At 42.3% G+C, this 23,399-nt stretch overlaps 1 long non-coding RNA gene across 1 annotated transcript in view; it reads right to left on the reverse strand.

Annotated features, from left to right (window-relative positions):
- The window catches only part of LOC136794630 (uncharacterized), a 282,171-nt gene that overhangs the window by 70,590 nt on the left and 188,182 nt on the right, over positions 1-23,399 (reverse strand). The window lies entirely within an intron of this gene.

The raw sequence follows: 23,399 nt of genomic DNA on the forward strand, positions 1-23,399 counted from the left end.
TCGTCTCTGTATCACAGTTGAAGTTGGGAGCCTGACTTTTCAAAGCCACAGCTGAGCCACAACTATGATCCACTCAAAAGACCCTAATTCCAGACAAAATTATCAAAGGAACAGCTTCTGGAGTTGCAAGACAAAAACAAGAGAAAGAACCATCATACAGATCTTTCAGTGACTCATTAAAATCTTATGGTCTATCCACATATTTGGAACTATCTGACTAGTCGTGTGGTATCAACATCAACTATAACACAGGTAAAATGAGGCTATTAAAAGATAATGGAATTTGTAATTTGGTAACTAACAAAAACTGCAGGCAATTTTAGCAACTTTTCCGTAACACTGGCAGTCAACAGCTCTTTAATGAAAAAATCATTCTTCAAACAAACAACTGCCATCAGCTTTCTCATAAAGGCACAGAGAAGCAGCTGAGAAAAGAGGTAAAGCGAGAAAACTAGTGAGGAATTCCTGCTGAAAGAATGTAAGTCTGGCGGGAAATGTAAATAGGTGTCGTGAGACGTGTGGACGCCCTTCAGCAAGAGGGACTGCATTCCAACCTGAAGCAGCTCTTTGAAAACTCCTCTGCAGTTTTATTAGAGAAAAGAACTTCTCATTTAGAACACACTCTTTGATCTTAATTCTACTTACCGGGTCCCAACGGAATATGCAGATCTTCCCACGCACCCATTTCACATTCAGCTCGCCAACCACGCGCGCACACACCCCCACCCCACCCCACCCACACACACACTTCTTTCCATCAGATTAAATATCTCCGAGGTCCCCTAGGTTCTTCTATGGCCTGGGACCCTCTTCTTCCCAAGTCTCTCTAAACGTCCTCAGCTTCTGAGGAAGAAACTGCGGCACTTGGGCTAAAAGCCATCAGGAAAGGGTGGCCTGACACCCAGAAGAGAAGAGAGTATCGCCTCCTTCATTCTCTTATCATTTCTGTTCACGCAGCCAAAGCTGCGCCTGCCCCTGTGACATCCACATTGGGCAGTTAATCACATCATCTGTGTTTCAGCCGCAACCTCGACTCCTCCCAGAAGCAGGTTCTGTGCCACAATCCCGCCCTCCCAAGTGCTGGAGACCACAAGTGCAGGATCTCATTCATCTTCAGTGGAGCACGAATCTCAGAGCTCACAAAATACCGCAATCTGATCCAGTTTTCAACGCTTTAAACAATAAGGATGTTTAATATTTCATAGAACAAGAAATTCAAAGGAATGGTGCTTCTAACTTTGATCCTTCAGATTGTTATCTTGGCTTGGTTTGGGGCTTGTGCCTTCAAGACTGCAAAATGATTGCTACAGTTTTTCTTTTTATTCGGTGTTGGGGTAGAGCCAATTAACAGTGCTGTGACATTTCAGGTGCAGAGCAAAGCGACTCTGCCACGCGTATACGTGTATCCACTCTCCCCCAATCAACACCTGATTGCTTCTAAACAGGTCCCGACGCCACTGTGCACTACAGGCTCACTTTTCTTTCACTATATTTTTAGAAAAAGAGTTTCTACATATGCATTAGATGTAGTAATTTTAAAAATTATATTGCAAAGGAACAAGGATACAGCTACACCTTAAATCGATTTTTTTTTTTCTTTCTGTTGACAACAGTTCACTAACAGGCGTATCAAAAACACAGACATTTGATTAGGGGTACTGGCATCTAGCTTATATTTCTGTAACTAATCCACAGATATATCAGAGGTAACATGCAAAGTGTCTTGATGAAGACAACACCCTAAACGTACATATTTTGTTCTGATCTATCAGTGTAGGTATCCTGTCAAAGGAAATAATGAGGTAAGAGCATTGATTGGTATTCATGAACCCACAGGTAATTACCATTTCTCTCCAGGGAAGTTTGGATTACAATTAGCAGGATACTGAATAGCTGAAATGAAGTGGGGAGGTGGTACTTAAGAGTGAGGAAAGAAAAGAAGTAAATGAGAGTAATGAAAGGTAAACTCATCTATTTGGCCGTTTCACTACAATTAGCCTCATCTCATACCCACTTCCACGTGAACAAGCAGAGTCCTATGGTGAAGAGTGTCCTGTCCTGAAATGCTAACTATATCCAAAGCTTAGTAAGAATATGAAAAATTTTCAGGAATTGATCATTTGTATGAATTGAGAAGGGAAATTTTAACAAGGATAATGTCAACATAAAAGGTGTGTTAGCTTCACCATTATACACACCCACACATTCAGATAGTTCTCTTATCTCAAAGGGCAAGGAATAAGAAACTTGGGGCTAATCTTTCGGGAATTTTAATCAAATAACGTATCTTTTTAGTAATAGAGCATCATTCATGTAGTAAAAGTAATAAAGCCTTCAGTTGGGGAGTTTATCTTTCCCTTTGTAAAACCTAAGCCAAAAAAAAATAATTTAAAAAACAAACTTTTAATGGCCTATATATAATGGCACTGCTGCTAAGATACCAGTTTAGCATCCTGCAGTTTAAACAACTGCCATTTGCCAGATAATTGCTTATGTTATTTCCCATCTTTGCATTAAAGCAGAAGGCTAAATTTGCATTTTTGACCCACTTTGTTTTGGTAAGCGAAGTTGGCATTTAAGAACCACTGAAATACCCTATCTTATTGTCTTCACTAGCTGGAGGGCTGGGGGAAAACGTCCAAAGAAAACTCAACATCATAGAAAGTGACTTGTTGCATCTATAACCTAACCGTCTGTCTTATCTCTGGAAAGAGGGAAGGATAACTCAAGGAGACATCAACCTGCAGAGGAAGAGAGCATAACCTTCACCCTCCATCCTCATCTCAAGATTCCACATTCACTTCCCATCTGCACAGCTTATCATTCTGCCCCAACTAATTTTTATTTTTCTGTGTTGTTAAAGATCTTTTGGCCCAGACTTCAGCCCACTGGAATGCCAAAGATTCACTCTGTGCATGTAGATCTCAAGGAGAGAAAGCATGCTTTCTCCCGAAGTTTTCACTATCTCTAGTCACGGAGCATGAATACACCGTACCGTGAACCTGACACTGGACCCTCTGTTGGCCACAGTTCTAGGCGGCCATCTTTCAGTGAGATGCTAAGCCCACCCTGTGTCAAAACATAAGTGCAATGGACAAGTTAAACAAGAAAGGCAGACTTTTTTCAAGAGTATTGCAATAAGGGAGAGAGACTGAACTCAACTCCCCAGAAACAAAACGTGGGGGAGTTCTTAAGCCACGGTGAACTAGTAGAAAAGTACTGAAGGACATGGAGGAGGTGCTGGGTTCGACCGTGTGACGAAGCCATCTGTGCTTTAACTGGCCCTGGTGAAAGTTAGGCTCCTCCCCTCCCACAGAGCCTGGGCGCAGGGGGCAGAAGGGTAGGAGCTCTATCTTCCCTGATGATCTCGGTTCAGAAGAATGGGTTCCACCTAGGGGCAGGACAGGAATAAAGATGCAGACGTAGAGAATGGACTTGAGGACACCGGGAGGGGGAAGGGTAAGCTGGGACAAAGTGAGAGAGTGGCATGGACATATATACACTACCAAACGTAGGGTGGATAGCTAGTGGGAAGCAGCCGCATAGCACAGGGAGATCAACTGGCTGTTTTGTGACCACCTAGAGCAGTGGGATAGGGAGGGAGGGAGACGCAAGAGAGAGGAGATAGGGGGATATGTGTATACGTATAGCTGATTCACTTTGTTATACAGCAGAAACTAACACACCATTGTAAAGCAATTATACTCCAATAAAGATGTTTAAAAAAAAGAAGAATGGGTTCCAGGTCCTTGAGAAAGACGTTCCTGGATCACAAAATTGGCAAGAGGCTTTTTAAAGTATTTACATCTGAAACGGCAGAAAAATTGAAAGTTTTCTAAAGCAAATCCTCCGTGAAAAGAGAAGTCAGGGGCCCAGAGTCAGGAAGACACCTGTCTAGAGTTCAGTGGAGCTCAGGAGAGAAGCAGGCCACCTTGTTCACCTGTCACAGTTAGATGTGCAGAGCTGAGCTGCTCTGGAGTCACACTAAAGTCAGGGAGTCGTGAGGCATCAGGCGATGAGACAGCCAAGGGTGCAAAGCCCATCCAGGCTCACCATCTCCCCACACACCTGGCCGTCTTCACGGAAGCACAGCTGAGATCACCCCTGCACGGAAATCAGGGCTTTTGTTTCTTATTACTTTGCTATTTAATGATTATGCATAATAATTACTAAATAATGAAAGATGACAACATATAATTGAGTATATTGTTTCTCTCGCTGCTGCTAAAATCACACCCTCTCCACAAGCAAAAAAAAAAAAAAAAAAAAGACTGGAAGAGTTTCCATTTCCCCAGAAATTACTATGGTCTTATAAAACTCATGCAAAGATCAAACAGGCCGATATCGGCTTCTCCAGCAGGACTCAGGCTGCTGCCAGCTGGGTGTCTGATGCTTCTCTACAGACACACCAGGACCCATACCACCAGCAGCCACTCCCTAGAGAACGCTACATAAGAAGCTAATACTGGGATGGCTGGTTCTCAGTCCTGCCTTCAATGCACTCAGACATCCAGCTTACCTCAAATTACCGTATCTCAAGCACCGTTTCGAGCCCTGCGCATCCAGCGAGGCGCCTTACTCTATGGAACACTCTACTGTCCACTCATCTGTTTCACGCTCCGCTATGAGTGGCCCTGGGTTTTCTCGGGGCACCAGCCCCATCTTCTCCTCAGAGCCTCGCTGACCTTCCTTTCTGAACAGAGCCCTTGAGCTTCTATTACAGCACCTTACTCTACTGCTATTATAGGTCCATTCATCTGTGTCTCCCACTTGACTGGCTACTTGCGGAAAAATAAGTTTCTTCATTTATCCTTGATCCCTTCAAGGCACTGAAACATCTGTTGAATTAACTGGAAATCTATTTAACACCTTCGCCATATGGCTGACTCCATGACCAGCCCTAACTAGATGCAAGGCAGCGCCCTGGGACCTAGCTCTTTCCTCGCTCTGGACATAGTGGATTAGACCAGTTTTTAGAGCTTATTATACTTCTCTCTTTTCAAGAGGGTATACAGTTAGTGCCCTCGATCATGAAAAAGAGAAAAGAGTGCTACAATTAATATGATCTCGATGATATGCTCTGTCGAACTAATAAGCCCTGCCTCCTTTAATCTCATCTTCCCTTTCGGAAAAAATAGTTTTAAACATATATTTTTGGACAATTAGGACTTATAACTAATAATCATTATAACAAATTAAAAGGCAGAAAATTAGCCACATATCAAACACAATCGTTTAATTTTTATGAAAAATCCACCTGGGTGTTTTCCCGTCTCACTTTGATTTAGGCTTTTGAGGCTATATTTATTCTGTTGGAAGCATTCTAGACTTCATCTACTCAGGAAATGTTTCCCAATACACTCCGCTATTCATTCCAGAAGAGCATTTTGCTACTCTATTTGGTCTGTTATGGGAAAATGAAAGAACAAAGAAACAGGGAGGAATTTCCAGATGCCTTTGTGGTAAAGCCCATTTTATAGAACCTAAAACTTAGAAGTTTGGGTTTCTCCAGATCAAACTGTCACTCTACCTACTGTCCACCAGGAATTTAAAGCACAGGAATTGACTGGCCCTTCACTAGGACACAGGAGTTTGACACTCATCAGAGAAAACAGCCATGATATTCCCCACAGTGATGAGCGAATGACTTGTCAGATAACTCACGTCTGAAAAACAGATAATCGTGAATGTGTTCACCACTTGTTGTCCTGGATCTCCCGTGTCTGTGCCTTCTTTTGTTAAATCCACAGAAAGGAATACACCTAGACTTTACTATCTCAACTTCCTACAACATAATGTCTAGTGAGTTAAGATTTAATGGTAAGCCCCAACTTTTACAGAGGATCAAATAAAGGAAGTATAAATTTGAACAATGTGCCTTTTAAACATAATTATTGAAGACTCTCCTACTCTACAGTTCATTGGCTCACACGAGAACGTATTTGCCAAAAAGGTAAACCTTGACACAGAAATGTAGGTACTCTGTGTAACTATGGAAAAAGCAGTATGTATACAGCCCATTTGTGTTTCTTATTTCCATAGCTCTCATAGCTAACTGCTATATTCAACTGAAGGAAGGCACAAGATAGATTTCATCCCTCCCTCATTTTAATACATCTGGTGCTCCTTTTATTTTTATTATGAATTTTTATTGTGGAAGGAACACCTACCTGAATCTAGTCTTAACAAAATTGTTAAGTGTACAACACATTACTGTTGACTCTGTAACAACGTTACAGAGCTCAAAAGCTTTCCCCATGTCCACCCTTCTTCCAGTGCCTGGCAACCCACCTTCCCACTTTTTGATTCTATGACTCTATTTTAGGTTCCTTATAAAAGTGGAATCACGAAGTATTTGTCTTTCTAGGATTGGCTTATTTCACTTAGATCGTATCATCAAGGTTCACTCCTCTTGTTGTATATTACACAATAAGTTTTACATAAACTTTTGATTCAGACATTTTTGAAAGTACACAAATAATTCACGTAGGGCTTGGCGAACTGCACCAAGTGATTACAAAAGAGAACCAAGTAATGACCACATAGACCAAAAACTGGAAACTGACCAGCAACTCAGAAGCCCCCGCGGGCCGCCCTGTCCCCAACATCAGTCTCTACCATCTATTACAAACCACAATCGAAAGAAGTGAAATATAGCATCTTCTCCCCCCCCCGTTTCTCTGCATCTGCTTCCCAATGGTCACTCACTGTAGTAAAATTCTGGGGCGCTTAAACACAGAGGGTGACCTCAAATAGGAATTTCAATGCTCTGAGGAAGTGATTTAAGACCCCATTTGAATTCTTTAATTCCTTTGTACAGCTTATTCTTGAACCTTAAATGTTGTGTCTGGGTTTCTTTTCTTCATTTATTTTTGCCTTCATTTTTGCTTATTTGGGAGGATATACAGAGACGTTGAAAACCTGCAGCAGCATGAAAGGAAGTGTGAGGGTGAAGGAAAGAAGACAAACACACTTTTAAGTGTGAAAGACCCTCCATGTCCTTCAACAATGGGAACTTTTCATGGAACAGGTTAATTGGACGTCCTGTGGTGCCGGGGTGTGCAGTTCCCAAGAACTGCTTCACCCTGAAAAATGTACCTTGTTTCCTTGATATTTTCGATCTGCCTTCATCAGGCATTTCTAGGCAACTTTTCAACAACAAATATTGTCTTTGTTATAAAGAGAATAACGTACGCACATGTGTGTCAGTGAAATGAAACAGAACTGCATTTTGTTCTTTGCCTGGCAAATATTATGGATTTAAATCTTCAAAGAATAAAATGATACATATACTGCAATACAGGTTAGTAGAACAGAAATAATTGGCATATATTTTAATAAAGTGCTTGATTAAAGAACTTATGTTCGTGTGCTCTTTTTTTCTTTTTTCTATTTTTGTCCTCCAGATACTGAGCACTTATTATGTAGCAGGTACTGATCTAAGTATTTTACAAGGATTATGTTATTTCTCACAATAATGCCATGAGATATGTACCATTACACCATCATGTCTTTACAACGTTATCGCTGAAGGCTCGTCTACTCTACAATTCATTGGCTCACCCAAGAACGTACATTCCAAAGATATAAACATCCACACACAAATTTGGGCATATTATTTTGCAGATTATAAGAAGGATACAGCCCATCGTGTTGCTTTTTTTCCATAGCTAACTGCAGAGCCAAATGCAGGAAGGCACAGTTTTTACAGAGGCAGAGAGAGGTCTAATCACTTGCCCAAGGTCACACGCCAGGAGACAGAATAACCAAGGTTTACCTGAGACTCCAGAACCTCAGGTATCAACTGCTAAGCTGTAAGTGTCACTTCAGAGCTTTTTACTAATTATCACATAACCCCCAAATAATTTATTAAAACATTTCCTGAGTGTGTGTGTGTGTATATATATATATATATATATATATATATTCACAATATAATTTGAATTTGTTTGTATGTCTCTAAACATATTAACAGTTTTGCATATATCTACTTCCATTTATATACCCAGATTTTAATTCTGAAGTTTCAGAAACGTTAATTGGACACGTTTCAGAAATGCAAACTGTGTAATATGAGGAGTGATGGAAAGGCCCCAGGAAGGCCCCAGAAATCTGCCACACGACATGAAACTTTGTTATTGGAGGCCAATTCCTGTGGATGAATTAGCAATGTTTTTAAACATGTAATTACCTCAGGAAGACTTAATACATTATCCATTTATTGACAAATATTTATCAAGTGTCTATGTGTGAGACAGTATACTCTGTACTGGGAAAACATGAATGAATAAAAACTCCACCTTCATGGAGCTTTCTGGTAGAGAGAGAAAATAAGAAAAAATATGGTACATAATGAGTACATTATACGGAATTAGAGATGATATGTGCTTTGGGGGAAACAGAGCAGCATAATAAGGAGTATTTTTAAGAGTGGGTGGGGTGGGGTAAAGGGACAGGTCACCGTCTCCAGTACCGTGGTCAAGGTCAAGCCTCGCGGAGAGGTGAGGCTTGGACAAAGATTTGATGGAGAAGGTGAGGGAGTGAACCAAGGGGATGCTGGGGGGAGAAGGGGTGTGGGCAGGGGTTCAGACAGAGGAACTAGCCAGAGTGAAGGCTCCGAGGACAGAGGACACCTAGTAGCCTAGCGTGTTACAGAAGAACCTAGTATTTGGCTGCAAATTGTGAGCGAGGAGAAAAGTCGTGGGAGACCTGACCAGACAGAACAGGGGGTAAAGACTCTGATCATGGAGGGCACTGCAGAGTGTGGTCCAGACATCAGCTTTGACCCTAAGTCAAATGGGGAGCCCTTCAGGCTTTGAGTGATGTGAACTGACATTTTAAAAGGACCATTCTGACGTCCATGTTGAGAATAGCCCCAGACGGATGAAAGCTGAAGCAGAAGAGACCCTACTGGAATGTTTATTAGCTGATGCAATAGTCCAGGCAAGAAATGATTTTAAAATTTCTCAAGATGGTACTTGTTGGAAGTAGTAAGAAAGGACCAGATTCCAGAGATAAATTAAAGTTTACACAGTAAGACTGCCTGATGACCGGAGGTAGGTGGGAGGGAAAGAGGTGGTGAAGAGGTACCCCAAGGTTTTTCGGACAGAATGACGAGTAGGATAGAGCTCCCCTCAAATGAGACAGTAAATGGCTGCCGGTGGATGAGAGGGGAGATCAGAGGTTAAGCTTGGACATGCTGAGAATGAGGTAATTATACATCCAAGTATCGATTTCAGTAGAAACACGGAGTGTATGAGTCTAGAGGTGTGTGGAGAAGCCCAGGTTGGAAATCTACGTTTGCTGTTAAATACTGATCATTCCTACACATGTAAAGGCAAAGTCATCAGGACAGAAAATATTGGCTTGGCCAAAAAGTTTGTTTGGGTTTTTCCGTAAGATGTTACCGGCCGACCCAATATTTCCCTGATAGGTGTCTGAAGAAGGCTGGCAATTTTGATGCGAGTTTTGGATGCAGGAGGAAGGGGACTGAAGAAAGGTGGTATAATTTTTAGCCTGTTCAAAGACCCCTGAGGCCCATCACAGGGCCCGTATGATTACCATTATTGCCATAAACACCCAGGAGTTGAACTGCTGGATCGTGTGGTAGCTCTATTTTGAATTTTTTGAGGACCCTCCATGCTGTTTTCCATTGAGGCTGCACCAACTTACATTCCCACCAACAGTGCATACGGGTGCCCTTTTTCCACCCCCTCACCAACATTTACCTCGTCTCTTTGATCATGGCCATTCTGACAGGTGTGACCTGATACCTCATTGTGGTTTTGATTTGCATTTCCATTATGAGTAATGATTTTGAGCGTCTTTTCATGTACCTGTTGGCCATCTGTATGTCCTCTATGGAAAAATGACTATTCAGATCTTCTGCCCATTTTTTAATTGGGCTGATTGTTTCTTTGCTATGGCGTTGTATGAGTTCTTCGTGTATTTGGGATATTAGCCCCTTATCAGATATACGGATTGCAAATACTTTTTTTCCATTCAGTATGTTGCAATTTCATTCCGTGGGTTTCTTTGCTGTGCAAAAGCTTTTCAGTCTGATGTAGTCCCGCTTGTTTATTTTTGCTTTTGTTGCTTTTGCTATTGGTGTCAGACTACAAAAGTTATCACCAAGACTTATAGCAAGAAGCTTACTGCCTATGTTTTCTTCTAGGAGCTTCATGCTATCAGGGCTTCGTTCAAGTTGTTAACCCATTTTGAGCTAATTTTTGTGTATATGGTGTAAGACAGAGGTCCAGTTTTCCCAGCACCATTAAAAAGAGCGTCCTTTCCCCTTTATATATCCTTGGTTCCTTTGTCATAAATTAAATGACCAATTTACTGTTAATTAGAGGTAAGAAACAGAGGTGGGAAAATTGTCTAAATAACTTAGAGAAGTTGTTTCTCGTCTATGAATCACTGAAAGCTTGTGTAGCTTCCTTCATTTATATTTCTAACCAGAAAATTGCCTAGTTCTTAAATTATTTTATGCAAGCATTTTTTTAAAACAAAGAAAGTAATGCCAGTGGGAAAATAAATCTGTTTGGATAATGTATGACCTATGAATTTCAGTAGGCTTTCACATTGCAACATGTTTTCATACAAAGCTAGTTCAAGGTTTACATTGAGAATGAAATATAGTTTAAGAATAATGTTACGTATTATGTTTTCATATACTGTTTTTTGGAAATCAGTTTTTAGTGAAGGTAGTTTTTGGTATATTACACACTTTCAGCTTTCATTTATATTTTCCAAAATAGCAGGAGGAAAAAAAGGTTTTTTTAATTTTAAGGAAAAATTAGCAAATTAAAGCTTACTAGAGAACACCCTGATTACCAATATATGAGTGAAAGGAAATATTCAAAATAATAAAAATTTGTGTTGCATGTATGAAATTGAATCTTGCTTCTATTTCTACTGTCAAGTATAATTATATATTCATAAATATTCTAACAAAATTAAAGCCATTAGTATCTGGAAACTTTACTATTTGATTCGATTTAAATATATTTTTCAAGCTGATAGCTGAGGACTCATTCAGTTCCTTCAAGTGCTAACTTATGCAAACCAAGCATAAACAAATCACTTTTCCCACAGAAACATAAACTGAACAGTGAGGTATTATTTCTGTTTTTCATTACCAAGGCTATCAGCTGGTAATCAAACAATAGCATATGAAACAGGAGACTTATTACTGAAGGTGACTGCAAAATAGAGAAAATAAACTATAAAGAAATGTGGTTAGGACACAGGAAAGAAAATTTCTACCAAATGGTATATAGAAGAAGTCAGGTCCACAGTATCACCCCAGAGATGTTATCAAACCCTTGAAAGCAGCCCAAGTCTTCCTAAAGCTCACACTGAGTCCTTTGCTTTTTTGTTTGGCAAAGCAAAGGAGCCTATAATGGGAGAAGAAAAACTTTTAAAAATAGAAAAAGCATCAGATAAAATAGGGAAATTATCAATCCAAACAAGGAGATTGTTATTCGAGGGAATTCATAGAAAGGCCTAGAACACGAAGGGATTTCTGTGGTTCCTTCTGGCAGGCAAAGGGCTCGTCCTTCACCAACAATGATAATTCAAAATCTCATGATTAAAACTCTTCAGAGTTTCTCCAGCAGTTCCCAGTAAAGCTTAAATGCCTTTGTTTTAGTTAAAACCAGTAACTTCTTAGAGAATCTTTGAAGAAAAGTGTTCCCAAGTAAACTATTAATTTTTTCCCATGACCTTCAATATGTACCAACACAGAGTCTGCAAATGGCAGGTAGTCAATAAATGTTTGTTGAATGGCTAAGTGAATGAATTCACTTGCACCAATAATAAGCAAAATGGTATCAATTTTGGAAGAGTAGATATATTAAAAGACACAGGTTTACTAAATTCAAGAAAGAATTCAATAGGTACCATTACAACTCTAGGATAGGAAATTACAAAGATAAACATTAAAAAATAGACACTTTTGTTCTAGAAATGTTAGCAATACTTAAATTGTATTTAATTTTTTCTGATTTATGTTAATATATAATTTCATTAATTGAGAATATCTGTTCTAAATTTTAATATAATTAATATTGTCAACCTCAATTATGCACTTATAAGACCTTCAATTACTTTGGTTTCACTGTATTATTATTGAGTCAAAATATGTTATAAAAACATTTTCTACTCCTATATAAAACTATAATCATTGCAAAACATGTGTCCTGTGTTTAACACTGTGAGTCTCTCTACATGTATGCATGGGAGAAATTTCTAAATGAAGTTATTTATGTTAAGAAAATTTCTATAAACACCTGATTCACTGTGAATCAGATCTATGCCAGGCAGGGAGGATGCAAAGTCAGTGTCAAGGTCAAAAGTTCCCAAATTTCCTCAGTGCCTCCATCATTGTTTTTTTCATGGAACCTTGAAGTCAAAGGTCATCTAACAGTTCGCCTCACTAAGTAGTGAGGCCCAAACAAGCTATAAAATAGTCATGTCTTACAACAGTCCAAGGCAATCTTGATAAAGAAAAATGGAGCTGAAGGAATCAAACTCCCTGATTTCAGACTATACTACAAAGCTACAGTAATCAAGACAGTATGGTACTGGCACCAAAAATATAGAAATACAGATCAATGGAACAGAATAGAAAGCCCAGAAATACACCCATGCACCTATTGTCACCTAATCTATGACAAAGGAGGCAAGACTATACAGTGGAGAAAAGACAGCCTCTTCAATAAGTGGTGCTGGGAAAACTGGACAGCTACATGTAAAAGAAGGAAATTAGAACACTTCCTAACACCATACACAAAAATAAACTCAAAATGTATTGAAGACCTAAATGTAAGGCCACACACTATAGAACTCTTAAAGGAGAACATAGGCAGAACACTCTGACATAAATCACAGTGAGATCTCTCTTGACTCACCTCCTAGAGAAATGGAAATAAAAACAAAAATAAACAAATGGGACCTAATTAAACCTTTTGCACAGCAAAGGAAACCATAAACAAAACGAAAAGACAGCCCACAGGATGGGAGAAAATATTTGCAACTGAAGCAACCGACAAGGGATTAATCTCCAAAATATACAAGCAGCTCATGCAGCTCAATATCAAAAAAACAAACAACCCAATCAAAAAAAAGGGCAGAAGACCTAAATAGACATTTCTCCAAAGAAGACACACAGATGGCCAAGAGGCACATGATAAGACGCTCAACATCACTAATTATCAGTTTTAAAAATAAATAAAGTGAAATAAAATAATACCTTTATTTCATTTTTAAATGAGCACAATTACTTACTAATAGGGTGCCCAAGCCCGTCAGGCCCCACACTCCTTCTCAAACCTTCCCGAACTTTTCAAACAACCTCTCAAGCCTTGGAATCGAACATTCCATCCCACACCTCCATTGCCTGCTCCACTTAATTTTCACATGGTGCTTGATTTTATAACTGCAACCGCAGAAAACCCAGCTTCACAAAGATATGGCATCATCTAAAGGAATGTAGCACAAATAAGCCAACAGTGCACACAGCATCTGACAAATGTCACTGTGTTTCCCTCAAAAATTTAACATACCCTGGAATGCTGCTGTAAATTCACTGCACTGCCAATTTAGAAACCCCGGATCCAGGTGACAGAGTAATTCAGGGTTAAGGGACAAGATGAAACACAAGAGCAAATAATTACAAGCCCTTAAGGGCAGAGCTGCACAGCTAGACGATAGTAACAAGAGTCACATGGAAAGTTGGACCATTTTTATAAAATGTTAGATTAAGTAGTACATTAAGGACTTCTGCCTTTTTTTAAAAATTATGAGTTCAAGAAATTTTTAGGCAAAGAGAATAGATGAAAAATCAACTGGCAGTAAGAAAGGAATGGAGGCCAATACACGGACAATCATTCGGTCATTCAACGATCTCTAAGTCACCCTTCATGGTCAGCAGACGGTAGCTGCCACAGCAAGAAATAAGAAAAGAATTCAACTGCAAATGTCCTCCACTTCTTACCTCTTCCTACATGTCCCTTGGACAGAGTGACTGTATGCTGGCACCAGAGCAGAATGGTGCCTGGGGTGTAGTAGGTGCTTAATAAATGATCGTCTGATGATAATTAGAAGAGAAAGAACATATAGGAGTAACTTAAAATGTCACATGTGCAAGACATGAACAAGGGCATCTGTATCTATTTATTATGTACATTCAGCATGCTTCCAAAAAGTAAACAATAAGACACCTCACCTATCCAACTGAGGGCAGAAGATCAAAAACTACACGGTTAGAAGAAATAAAACAGATTTACTCAAAGAAATGTTGCACTGTTAGCAACAAGACAACAGGCCCCAAATGGAGTTTTTTATGCTGAGCCCCACATACCCAAAGCAAGACTCAGGTCTTAGCTTACTTACAGCTTTGGCTCTCCCAGAAGTGGACTCTTAAAGCAGTCAGCCGGGCATCCCCCGGCCAACACGAGCGAGGCCATGGGCCACATAGCCCCTGCCGGCCCCAGCGGTCAGGGACCCTGACACAGCCCGCCCTCCCTTACTGGTGTCACTGCCACGCTCTGCTCCACCACCCCCCACCCAATAAAATCTTCCATTTGCACAGCTCCTTGGGCTCCTTTCTCTCTGCTGATGGGATGCTGCCCGATTCATGCATCACTGAATAAAGCCAGTAAGATCCTTAACATTTACTCGGTTGGATTTTGGCTCCTAACAGCTCAAGTATTTGAAGGGGAGCTGAGATTGTGAATTCCGTGTGTTGTTTTCTAAGCACAGTAGAAGCCTTAACAGATCAGCATCTCAGCTACAGTGAGAAAGGGGGCCGGTTTCATGCGCTGAGTCACAGGGGGCCCTACAGTGAAGTGCGGGTGTCAGGGAGAAGGGACGTTGTTTTCCTCCACAGCCCTGGCCTGAATTCCCACTCCACACAGCAGCAGGCAAGTCTGGCTCTCCAACAACTTGAGGCAGCTTGCTTAGTGATGGTTCCGCAGGGAGGGAAACCCTGACACTCTTAGGGTCAGCGATGGAGGGATGGGCCTTGGAATTGACAAAAGTCAGAAGAGCAAGAGAAGTGATCCGGGATTCACAGAACACTATCCCTCGAAGGGTAGGGTTTAGGGCTTATATACCACCTTCCTGGGGGAGAGGAAAGGGAGAAGGGCACTTCTGGGCAAACAAACAGAGTTTTGTAAAGATAAATGGGCCCTTAAGAGGACAGACGGGAGGGAGGGGTGACTTGTCTGCTCAGCCAGTTGCTATTACGAGTCTTCTTCTCATCCTATGAATATAAACCCTTCAGCCACATCGACTCAAAAGTGAACCACCACCACCCCTCCCTCCCCCCCCACAGAGCCGAGTTTAAGGAAGGTCAGAGGGGCGGGGAGAGTGAACGCTGGAGAAACGCCAGCAGCTGCGATACACCCACTGAACACCCCCCACCGACACTTCTCTTCCATTAGGGCCCTCTCACGCGTTGGTCTACTGTCGCACTGCCCTTTCCATCTCCACTCACCTCCACTCTCTCCGCGGCCCCCGGAAACGCTTTTTCTTGCATATAAAGCAGCCGGATCCACCCTCTCCAGCCCCCATGCCCCGACTCAGATCCAAGCCCGCGTCTGGGAACGACAAAATCCGTCAGCCCCCACAACTGAGCCAAGGTGACATTTGTATCATCAGCAGCAGCAAAGACTGTCAAAGGCCCCTTTTAAAGGCGGTTCTTATTTTCATACCCATTTCCCTTTTCACCATTCCACCAGATTTCAGTGTCCAGGAAGACCCGCGAGATACTGCAGGCTGGGTTCCAGACACCACAATGAAGCCACTCTCGCAATAAAGCAAGTCACACGAATTGTGTTGATCTCCCAGTGCGTGAAAATATGTACTAGTATTATGTCTAAAAGAAATCACGTTCATACCTTAATTTTAAAACACCTTCTCGCCAAAGACGCCAACCATCCTCTGAGGCTTTGGCGGCTTGTGTGGTGACATCAAAGATCAACGATCACAGATACCATAACAAATATGAAAATCATGAAAATATTTGGAATACTGAGAGAATTACCAACATGCTGTAACTGAGCGGGACCCTATGGGGCCTTCCCAGGACGGGCCCTCCCCCATATCCCCCGCATCAGCTCCTCTCTGAAGTACCCGGATAACAGTAGCTGAGGCCCGTTTCCTGAGTTGTTTGACGGATGTGAAAACTCCCCAGCAAATGGAAGAAATTAACCACTTGATGACCACGAGAGTCCCCAACCCCCTCCACTCTGTTTTAACTCATTCTGACTTGCTTTTCACAGATGACTTGCTTTTCTTTTTGCTTAGCCGTATCGCCGTACCTGGTATTCTTCTCTTTTCAACACTCCACTTTGCACTCCGTTCTTTGTAAGCATTCTTCACTCCAGAGAAGGTCACAGTTTGATAACCTCGAGAACCAGAGACGCCCATAAAGACCGCCTGACGCCACCCTTGACGGTCTGCAGAGGATGTCTGGGTGGAAAAGAATGCAAGCCCTGTAAGGACCCCGATCGTGATCAGCAACCCTGCTCCTTGAACCATAACCGTAAGACTCCTCAGTACCTCCTCCGAGATGGAATACACAGTCTTGAGGGCACGAGCCCACTGTGGCCCCCTGTGCGTAGCAAAGCAATAAAAGCTATTCTTGTCTGCCTCACCCCAAACTCTTGTCTCTGAGATTCAATTCGGTGCCAGCGTAGGGAGGCCGGGTTTCAGCAACAACGTGACACAGAGACAGGATGTGAGAAAATGCTGTTGGAAAAATAGCACCAGTAAACTTGCTCGAGGCAGGGTCGCCGCAAACCTTCCATTTGTAAAAATGCAGCATCTGCGAAGCACAGTGAAACGACGTGCGCTTGGACCAACTTTGTGTGTAGTTCCGGGTTAGTGGAACGTCGGTGTCCCTCCACCCTTGCCTAGGCCCCATCGTCCTCACTGCCCTGTGTCCCAGCCTGTTTCCAAAACAACGCTCAACCTTTCTCAGCCTCATCACTCCGCAAATTCTATCCCTGCCTCTGCAAAGGGGAACAAATAGTGAAGCAGGATGAGCACACAGAAATAAAATAATCATCAGTTGCTAAAAATCTGAACTTGTAATCGACTTCGTTTTCCAAGAGCGGAGAAAGCGTTGGGTCGTCTGACCTAAAATAATCAGAACCGCCATTTGGTAGATTCCATGTCAGCGCAAGAAATTATCCCACAATCCGTTTTACTGAGAGAAGCTGTCAGTCTCTAAAATATTCTATACCGCATTTGACTGCTGGCTTAGTTTATTTTTCTAATCAGAAAGCACCGACGATTCTCTCTACTCCCACATTTCTGATTTAAGAAAGATGCTTTCTCGTCTGCTGTAAAGCTCCCACAAGACAACATAATTATGAAATGTGTGCGTACCTAACAGAAGAAAGCTGAGCCTTGTAAAAAGTGAGAAAAGAGAAGATTGCCCTGCCCGGGGAGTCCCAGAAATGCTCAGTTTGCAGAGCGGTGAGTTGACGGTCAGGTCTGATCTCAGCTGGAACCACCTGGTCCGTGCAATTCGATATGCGGGCAGCTGCCAGTACGAAGAATTTTCACCAGAAACACAACTGCTTTTCAAGACTTTTCAATTGTAATCGCAATAGTTACGGGTCAGGAAATTACTAACAGATGAGGCAAGAGAAATACATTAACAAGCAGAGTTTCAAGATGAGAACACTTTATAAAGTTCTTTCCTTTGTTACATTCTTGGAAAAAATCAATACACCATGCAAAGAGAGACAAATTGACCAACAGCAGTGCTTTCAGTGCATGCTGTTCTGACTCACATTTTATTAATCCATAGATTTATTAGTGTGATTTGAAATACCATCCACTCCCCTTCAGGAAGTGGTTTAATTGTAAGGCCAGAGTGCAGGAAATCCCCACCAAGTTCTGAGGTTTTCTTTCCAATACAATACTGCCCTCCTACGGAAACATACACAAGTCCCTTACCCTTGAATCCTGAATTTCTTTTCACTTGTTGCAGGCCTATTACCAGATATTTCAGGAAGGTAAAAGAGTTTTAGAAAGGCAGGAGAAAACAAGTACCAGATACTAAGATATCATTCCTGAAATCCAGTAACTTAGAACTTACTGGAAAATGCCACTTACATTTGTAAAAACTGTGTGGGCACCAGAGTGCTGAACCGTGCCAAGGCTACAACTGTGTTGCTAAGTCTGTGTAACCAGGCTCTCAGCAGCACAAAAAGGTCTTCACTGTGCTTTTGAGGCTCATGGCATGAGGTGGTCTGACATACGATGCTATTCCTAGAAGATCCATTTCAACGAGCGTGGAGTAGAAAGCCCATCCCAGTAGCCTTCCAAAACAGCGATATCTGGAGTTTGAAATACAGGAGATTGCAGGCAAGTAGTCAAGTATGTACATCACGTGCTGTTTATGTGGATGGAAAATCATAGTGAAAATAGAGCGAGATGAGGACTTATCTGTTTCAGTTCCTGGTGCGTGATATCTGCACTCATTACCATAAAATGCCATGAATACATCCATCACCCAAGCGGCCGAGGTATCACCCACAAAGTGCTGCCTGTGCTCTAAAATGAAATAAAGCTATTCACTTCTGTGCCTCAGCCAATGAGCCAAAACCATGAAAATGACTTGTCATTGTAAACCCTCGCTAATATCACTCCTCTCATCCTTACTAAACTATGAGAGGATGTCTAAACACATGAACTCTTGATTTTCTCTGCACAGCAGCTGGCATCAGCTGATTCCCATTCACGGAGTTTTCTTCCTTGTGTTATTAATTCTAACACGAGAAATTTAACTTCGGGGGCGGGGACAAAGAGCCAAAATCCAGTACTGCTATTTATGACGTGTACATCTGAGCCGTTTCAGCATCGCTTTCTCCCGTAAGATGAAGAACCGGGTCTCCTGCTTCCCCCAGGTCTAAGCCAGTGCCGTTTCCCTCAGGCTCTCACGAAAGCCACGCATTTTCCCACGTTGTCACGGCTCTGTCTTCTCCGCGGTAGCATCTCAGAAGTCTTCTCAAGTTTACGGCTCTTTTACTAACACTGCAATAAATATCTGGCACAATATAAAAAACCTACACGTGATCCTTTTGCTCTGCGTAACCATGATCACTTCATTTCGGAATACAGGCTAGCCTTTTGTCACTTTGCTATTCATTATGCGCAGATAAAGCAACCAACAGGTAGGCGAGGAAGGGCTTGGAGTGAAGAGCTTCTAAGTCACCATTGTGAAGAGGCTAAAAACAGCAGCAGCACTTAAAATGTAGCAAATTACAGGTGGCTGCTCAGGTATCTGTGGTTAAGGCACATTTTAAGAAGGTAAGCTCAGAGTATACTCAGGTATAGATTTCTACCAGTTTTTTGAAATAAATGTAGTTATACTTATAAGTTTAGTTATGGTTGTATAAGCTTACAGTTATAAAATTTATAACATAAGTTTTAATTCAGGACTTAAAGTTCAAAACAGGGAAGAAGCCACTGTTAGAAACGGTCTGCTTCAGACTCTCTATCAGTATCTTCGTAAGCGTTACCACATCGAGTCCTCAGGCAACCCCATAAGTCAACTACTGGGATCGTCCCCATGTTCTAGATAAGGAAAATAAGAGTTAGCAAGTTTGTTTTGAGAACAATAGATTGCTATTATAACGGGAGGGGGCATTTGTAACTATCACTCAGATTCTCCTCCTGTGTGGTTTCTGTGGATTTATGCTTTCTTCAAAAAAGAGGTAACCATAATAAAGGAATAGAAGTTAACATTCAAAGTATCTGTGAAAATAAGTCTTAGCAATATTTAGGCATAAGTCTCCTCAGGCAAGAGAAACAAAAGCAAAAGTAAACAAATTAGATCTAATTAAACTTAAAAGCTTTTGCACAACGAAGAAAACCATCAGCAAAACCAAAAGACAACCTACTGAATTGGAGAAGATATTTGCAAATGATGTGAGTGTCAAGGGGTTAATGTCCAAAATATATAAAGAGCTCACACAACTCAACATCCCAAAACCAACCTGATTTTAAAATGGGCAGAAGGAATGAGTAGACATGTCTCCAAGGAAGACCTGCAGGTGGCCAACAGATACATGAAAACCCACTCAGTATCACTAATGATCCGACAAATGCAAATCAAAACCACAGTAAGGTATCACCTCACACCCGTCAGAATGGCCAGTGTCAAACAGACAAAAAAGAAAAGTCGGCAAGGATATGGAGAAAAGGGAAGCCTAGAATACCGTTCCTGGGAATGTAAATCAGTGAAACCACTAATGTGGAAAACAGTATGGATGTTCCTCAAAAAACGCAAAATAGAACCTCCATATAATCCATCTAGTCCACTCCTGGGTTTATACCTCAAGAAAACAAAAACACTAATTTGAAAAGATATATGCACCCCAATGTTCTGAGGCAGGAAAGATGGGGCAGGGCCCAAGGACAGCCTCCTCATGTGTAGGGCATCAAGCATAAGCCAAAGCCACCTCCCTGTTTTGGACTTAATGAGGCCATGACACATGGAGAAATGGCATCTAAAACAAACTTTGTAGCATCTGAGCAAGAAACTCCGCCCTTGAAAACCATGGAGCATGAACAATAAAAATGCACAGGTTGCTGATGAACCTATACGACCTTCCACGTGTGGCTCTCGACTAGCGAGGGAAAACTGAAGGGAAAAACAGCTCTTAGAGCGCATGTGCAGTGGCTTCAGGAGCTGAATCCACAGGACCAGGAGCTGATGCAACCTGGTGCAATCCAGGCCCCACCCCAACCCCCCGCCATGAATATCCCACCCCTAACCAAAAAGACCGCCACCCATTCAAAGGGCCTAAAATAAAAGGGGGATCAAAAAACCCTGAGAGGAGCCCCTGACGTGCAAGGACAACCACACTCTGTGTCCTTTCGCTTCTGCCCTGAATAAACCGCTCTTTGTTCCCTTTGCTCCTCAGTGTGTGTGTCCCCCAAATTCTTTTTGGACCATATGAACAAGAGCCTGAACTTTTGATAAAGCTTTTCCAGCATCAGCAGCACTATTTACAACAGCCCAAACACAGAGGCAACATAAGTGTCCATAGACAGGTGAATGGATAAAGAAGATGTAGTACAGATATACAATGGAATATTACTCAGCCATAAAAAAGAATGAAATATTGCCATTTGCAGCAACATGGATGGATCTAGAGGGTATTATGTTTAGTGAAATAAGTCAGACGGGGAAAGACAAATACCATACGTTTCCATTTACATGTGGAATCTAAAAAAACAAAGAATATAACAACAACAACAACAACAACAACAGAACCTGTAAGACACCAAAAGCGTATTACTGCATTTCTTTTTTTTTTTTTTTTTTTTGCGGTACGCGGGCCTCTCACCGTTGTGGCCTCTCCCGTTGCGGAGCTCAGGCTCCGGACGCGCAGGCTCAGCGGCCATGGCTCACGGGCCCACCCGGTCCGCGGCATGTGGGATCTTCCCGGACCGGGGCACGAACCTGTGTCCCCTGCATCGGCAGGCGGACTCTCAACCACTGCGCCACCAGGGAAGCCCTTACTGCATTTCTTGAAGCCTCTAAAAGAAGATAAGAGTCCAGCACGGGTAGAGGGCACTGTTTGGACGGCACTCCAGCTATATCACACATCTGGGCTGGAGGAGAGGACACCCGGGCACCTCTCGGATGCACCTATCAACTGCCTCCACCCCAACCAGCTCTGCAGAGCCAGAATAAGAGAGAGGGAAAAGTGCAGCCGCCCTAGGACAACTGCTTGGGGAAGTGCGATGTAATTTACAGGAGGACTCTCAGAATCTAGGAGAAGAAATTGAAGCAGTGGGATTTCTTAGGGAACAGATGGATACAGAGGCAAAAAATATAAACACTGGTTCTTTTACTGTGACCCGTTCCAGTTACTATCACTGAACACAACTCACTCCAGCCTTTGGACCAAAACCTCCGTCTTCCAGTAATTCTCCAAGCTGGCAAACAAAAAGCAAAGAGGAGGGGCACCTGCCGTCCATTCTCTAGGCCTTTGGGAAAACATACAATTGTTCCCTTGGCCACATACGTGTGGATCTACAAGAAAGGTGACATTTCAGACATTAAGGGAAGGGGCAGTGTTCAAAGAAGAACAGCCCACACCGTTACCACGGCAAAGCCAGAGGAGTCTACAGTGGTGCCCTGTATGCTGCTGGCATGGTTGTAAACAAACAGGTTAAGGGCAAGATTCTTGCCAAGAAAATTAAGGCACATAATGAAAATATGACACACTCCAAGAGTGGAGATAACTTCCTGAAATGTGTGAGGGAAAACGACCAGAAAAAGAAAGAAGCCAAAGTGAAACATACAAACCTGGGTTCAACTGAAGAGTCAACTGGCCCCACCCAGAGACACACCTGTCGTGAGAAGCAGTGGAGAAGAACTTGAGCTGCTGGGACCTATGCCCTACGAATTCATAGCAAAATAGGTTGAAAACTATTTTTTAAATTCCGGGTTGTAAAACCTAAAAATGCAGTGGCTTAAAAGAACAACGATCGTTTTATTATCTTGTATGGTCTCCATAGGTCAGGAATTGGGGGATGACTAAACTCGGTGGTTCTGGCTTTGGGTCCATTACGTAGGTGCAGTCATACTGTAGGTAGAAAAGAGCAAGTGAGGTGGGAGCAGCTAGGGACTAGCCGGGCACCTGTCTCTCTTGACATGGTCTCAGGCCTTCTCCTACAGCCCCAGCTTGTGGACTAGCTTGCATTTCCTCATAGCAGGGCAGCCTTGGGGCACATGGATTGCTTACCTGGCAGGTTAAGACTTCACAGGTGACTATTCCAGGAAGAAACGTGCAACCTGCTTCACTTTTTATGACTTAGCCTCAGAAGTCACTCAACAATGCTGGCACATTCTCTTGGTACACAGCAGTCAACAGCCCAAGCAGATTCAAGAGAAGGGGATTTAGACTCCCTCTTGGTGGAAAAGGGGCAAGGCTCTATAAGAGCCCGGGGAATGGTAGCTATTGTTGCTGCCATCTTTGAAAAATACAACCTGCCAGGGCTTCCCTGGTGGCGCAGTGGTTGAGAGTCCGCCTGCCGATGCAGGGGACACGGGTTCGTGCCCCATTCCGGGAAGATCCCACGTGCCATGGAGCGGCTGGGCCTGTGAGCCATGGCCGCTGAGCCTGCGCGTCCGGAGCCTGTGCTCCTCAACGGGAGAAGCCACAACAGTGAGAGGCCCGTGTACTGCAAAAAAAACCCAAAAAAAACCCAAAAAAAAACAACCTGCCACAGGGCATTAATAACCAAATCATGGTAGCCAAAGATATTTGGGTGATGAACAAATGAATAAACAAACCGTGAAACACATTCCAATGATTTTTTTCAATAACTCCCCTTCTCCCTACTACTTCCCCCTTTTC

The sequence above is a fragment of the Kogia breviceps genome, chromosome 8 (assembly GCF_026419965.1).
Source record: "Kogia breviceps isolate mKogBre1 chromosome 8, mKogBre1 haplotype 1, whole genome shotgun sequence".
NCBI lineage: Eukaryota > Metazoa > Chordata > Mammalia > Artiodactyla > Physeteridae > Kogia > Kogia breviceps.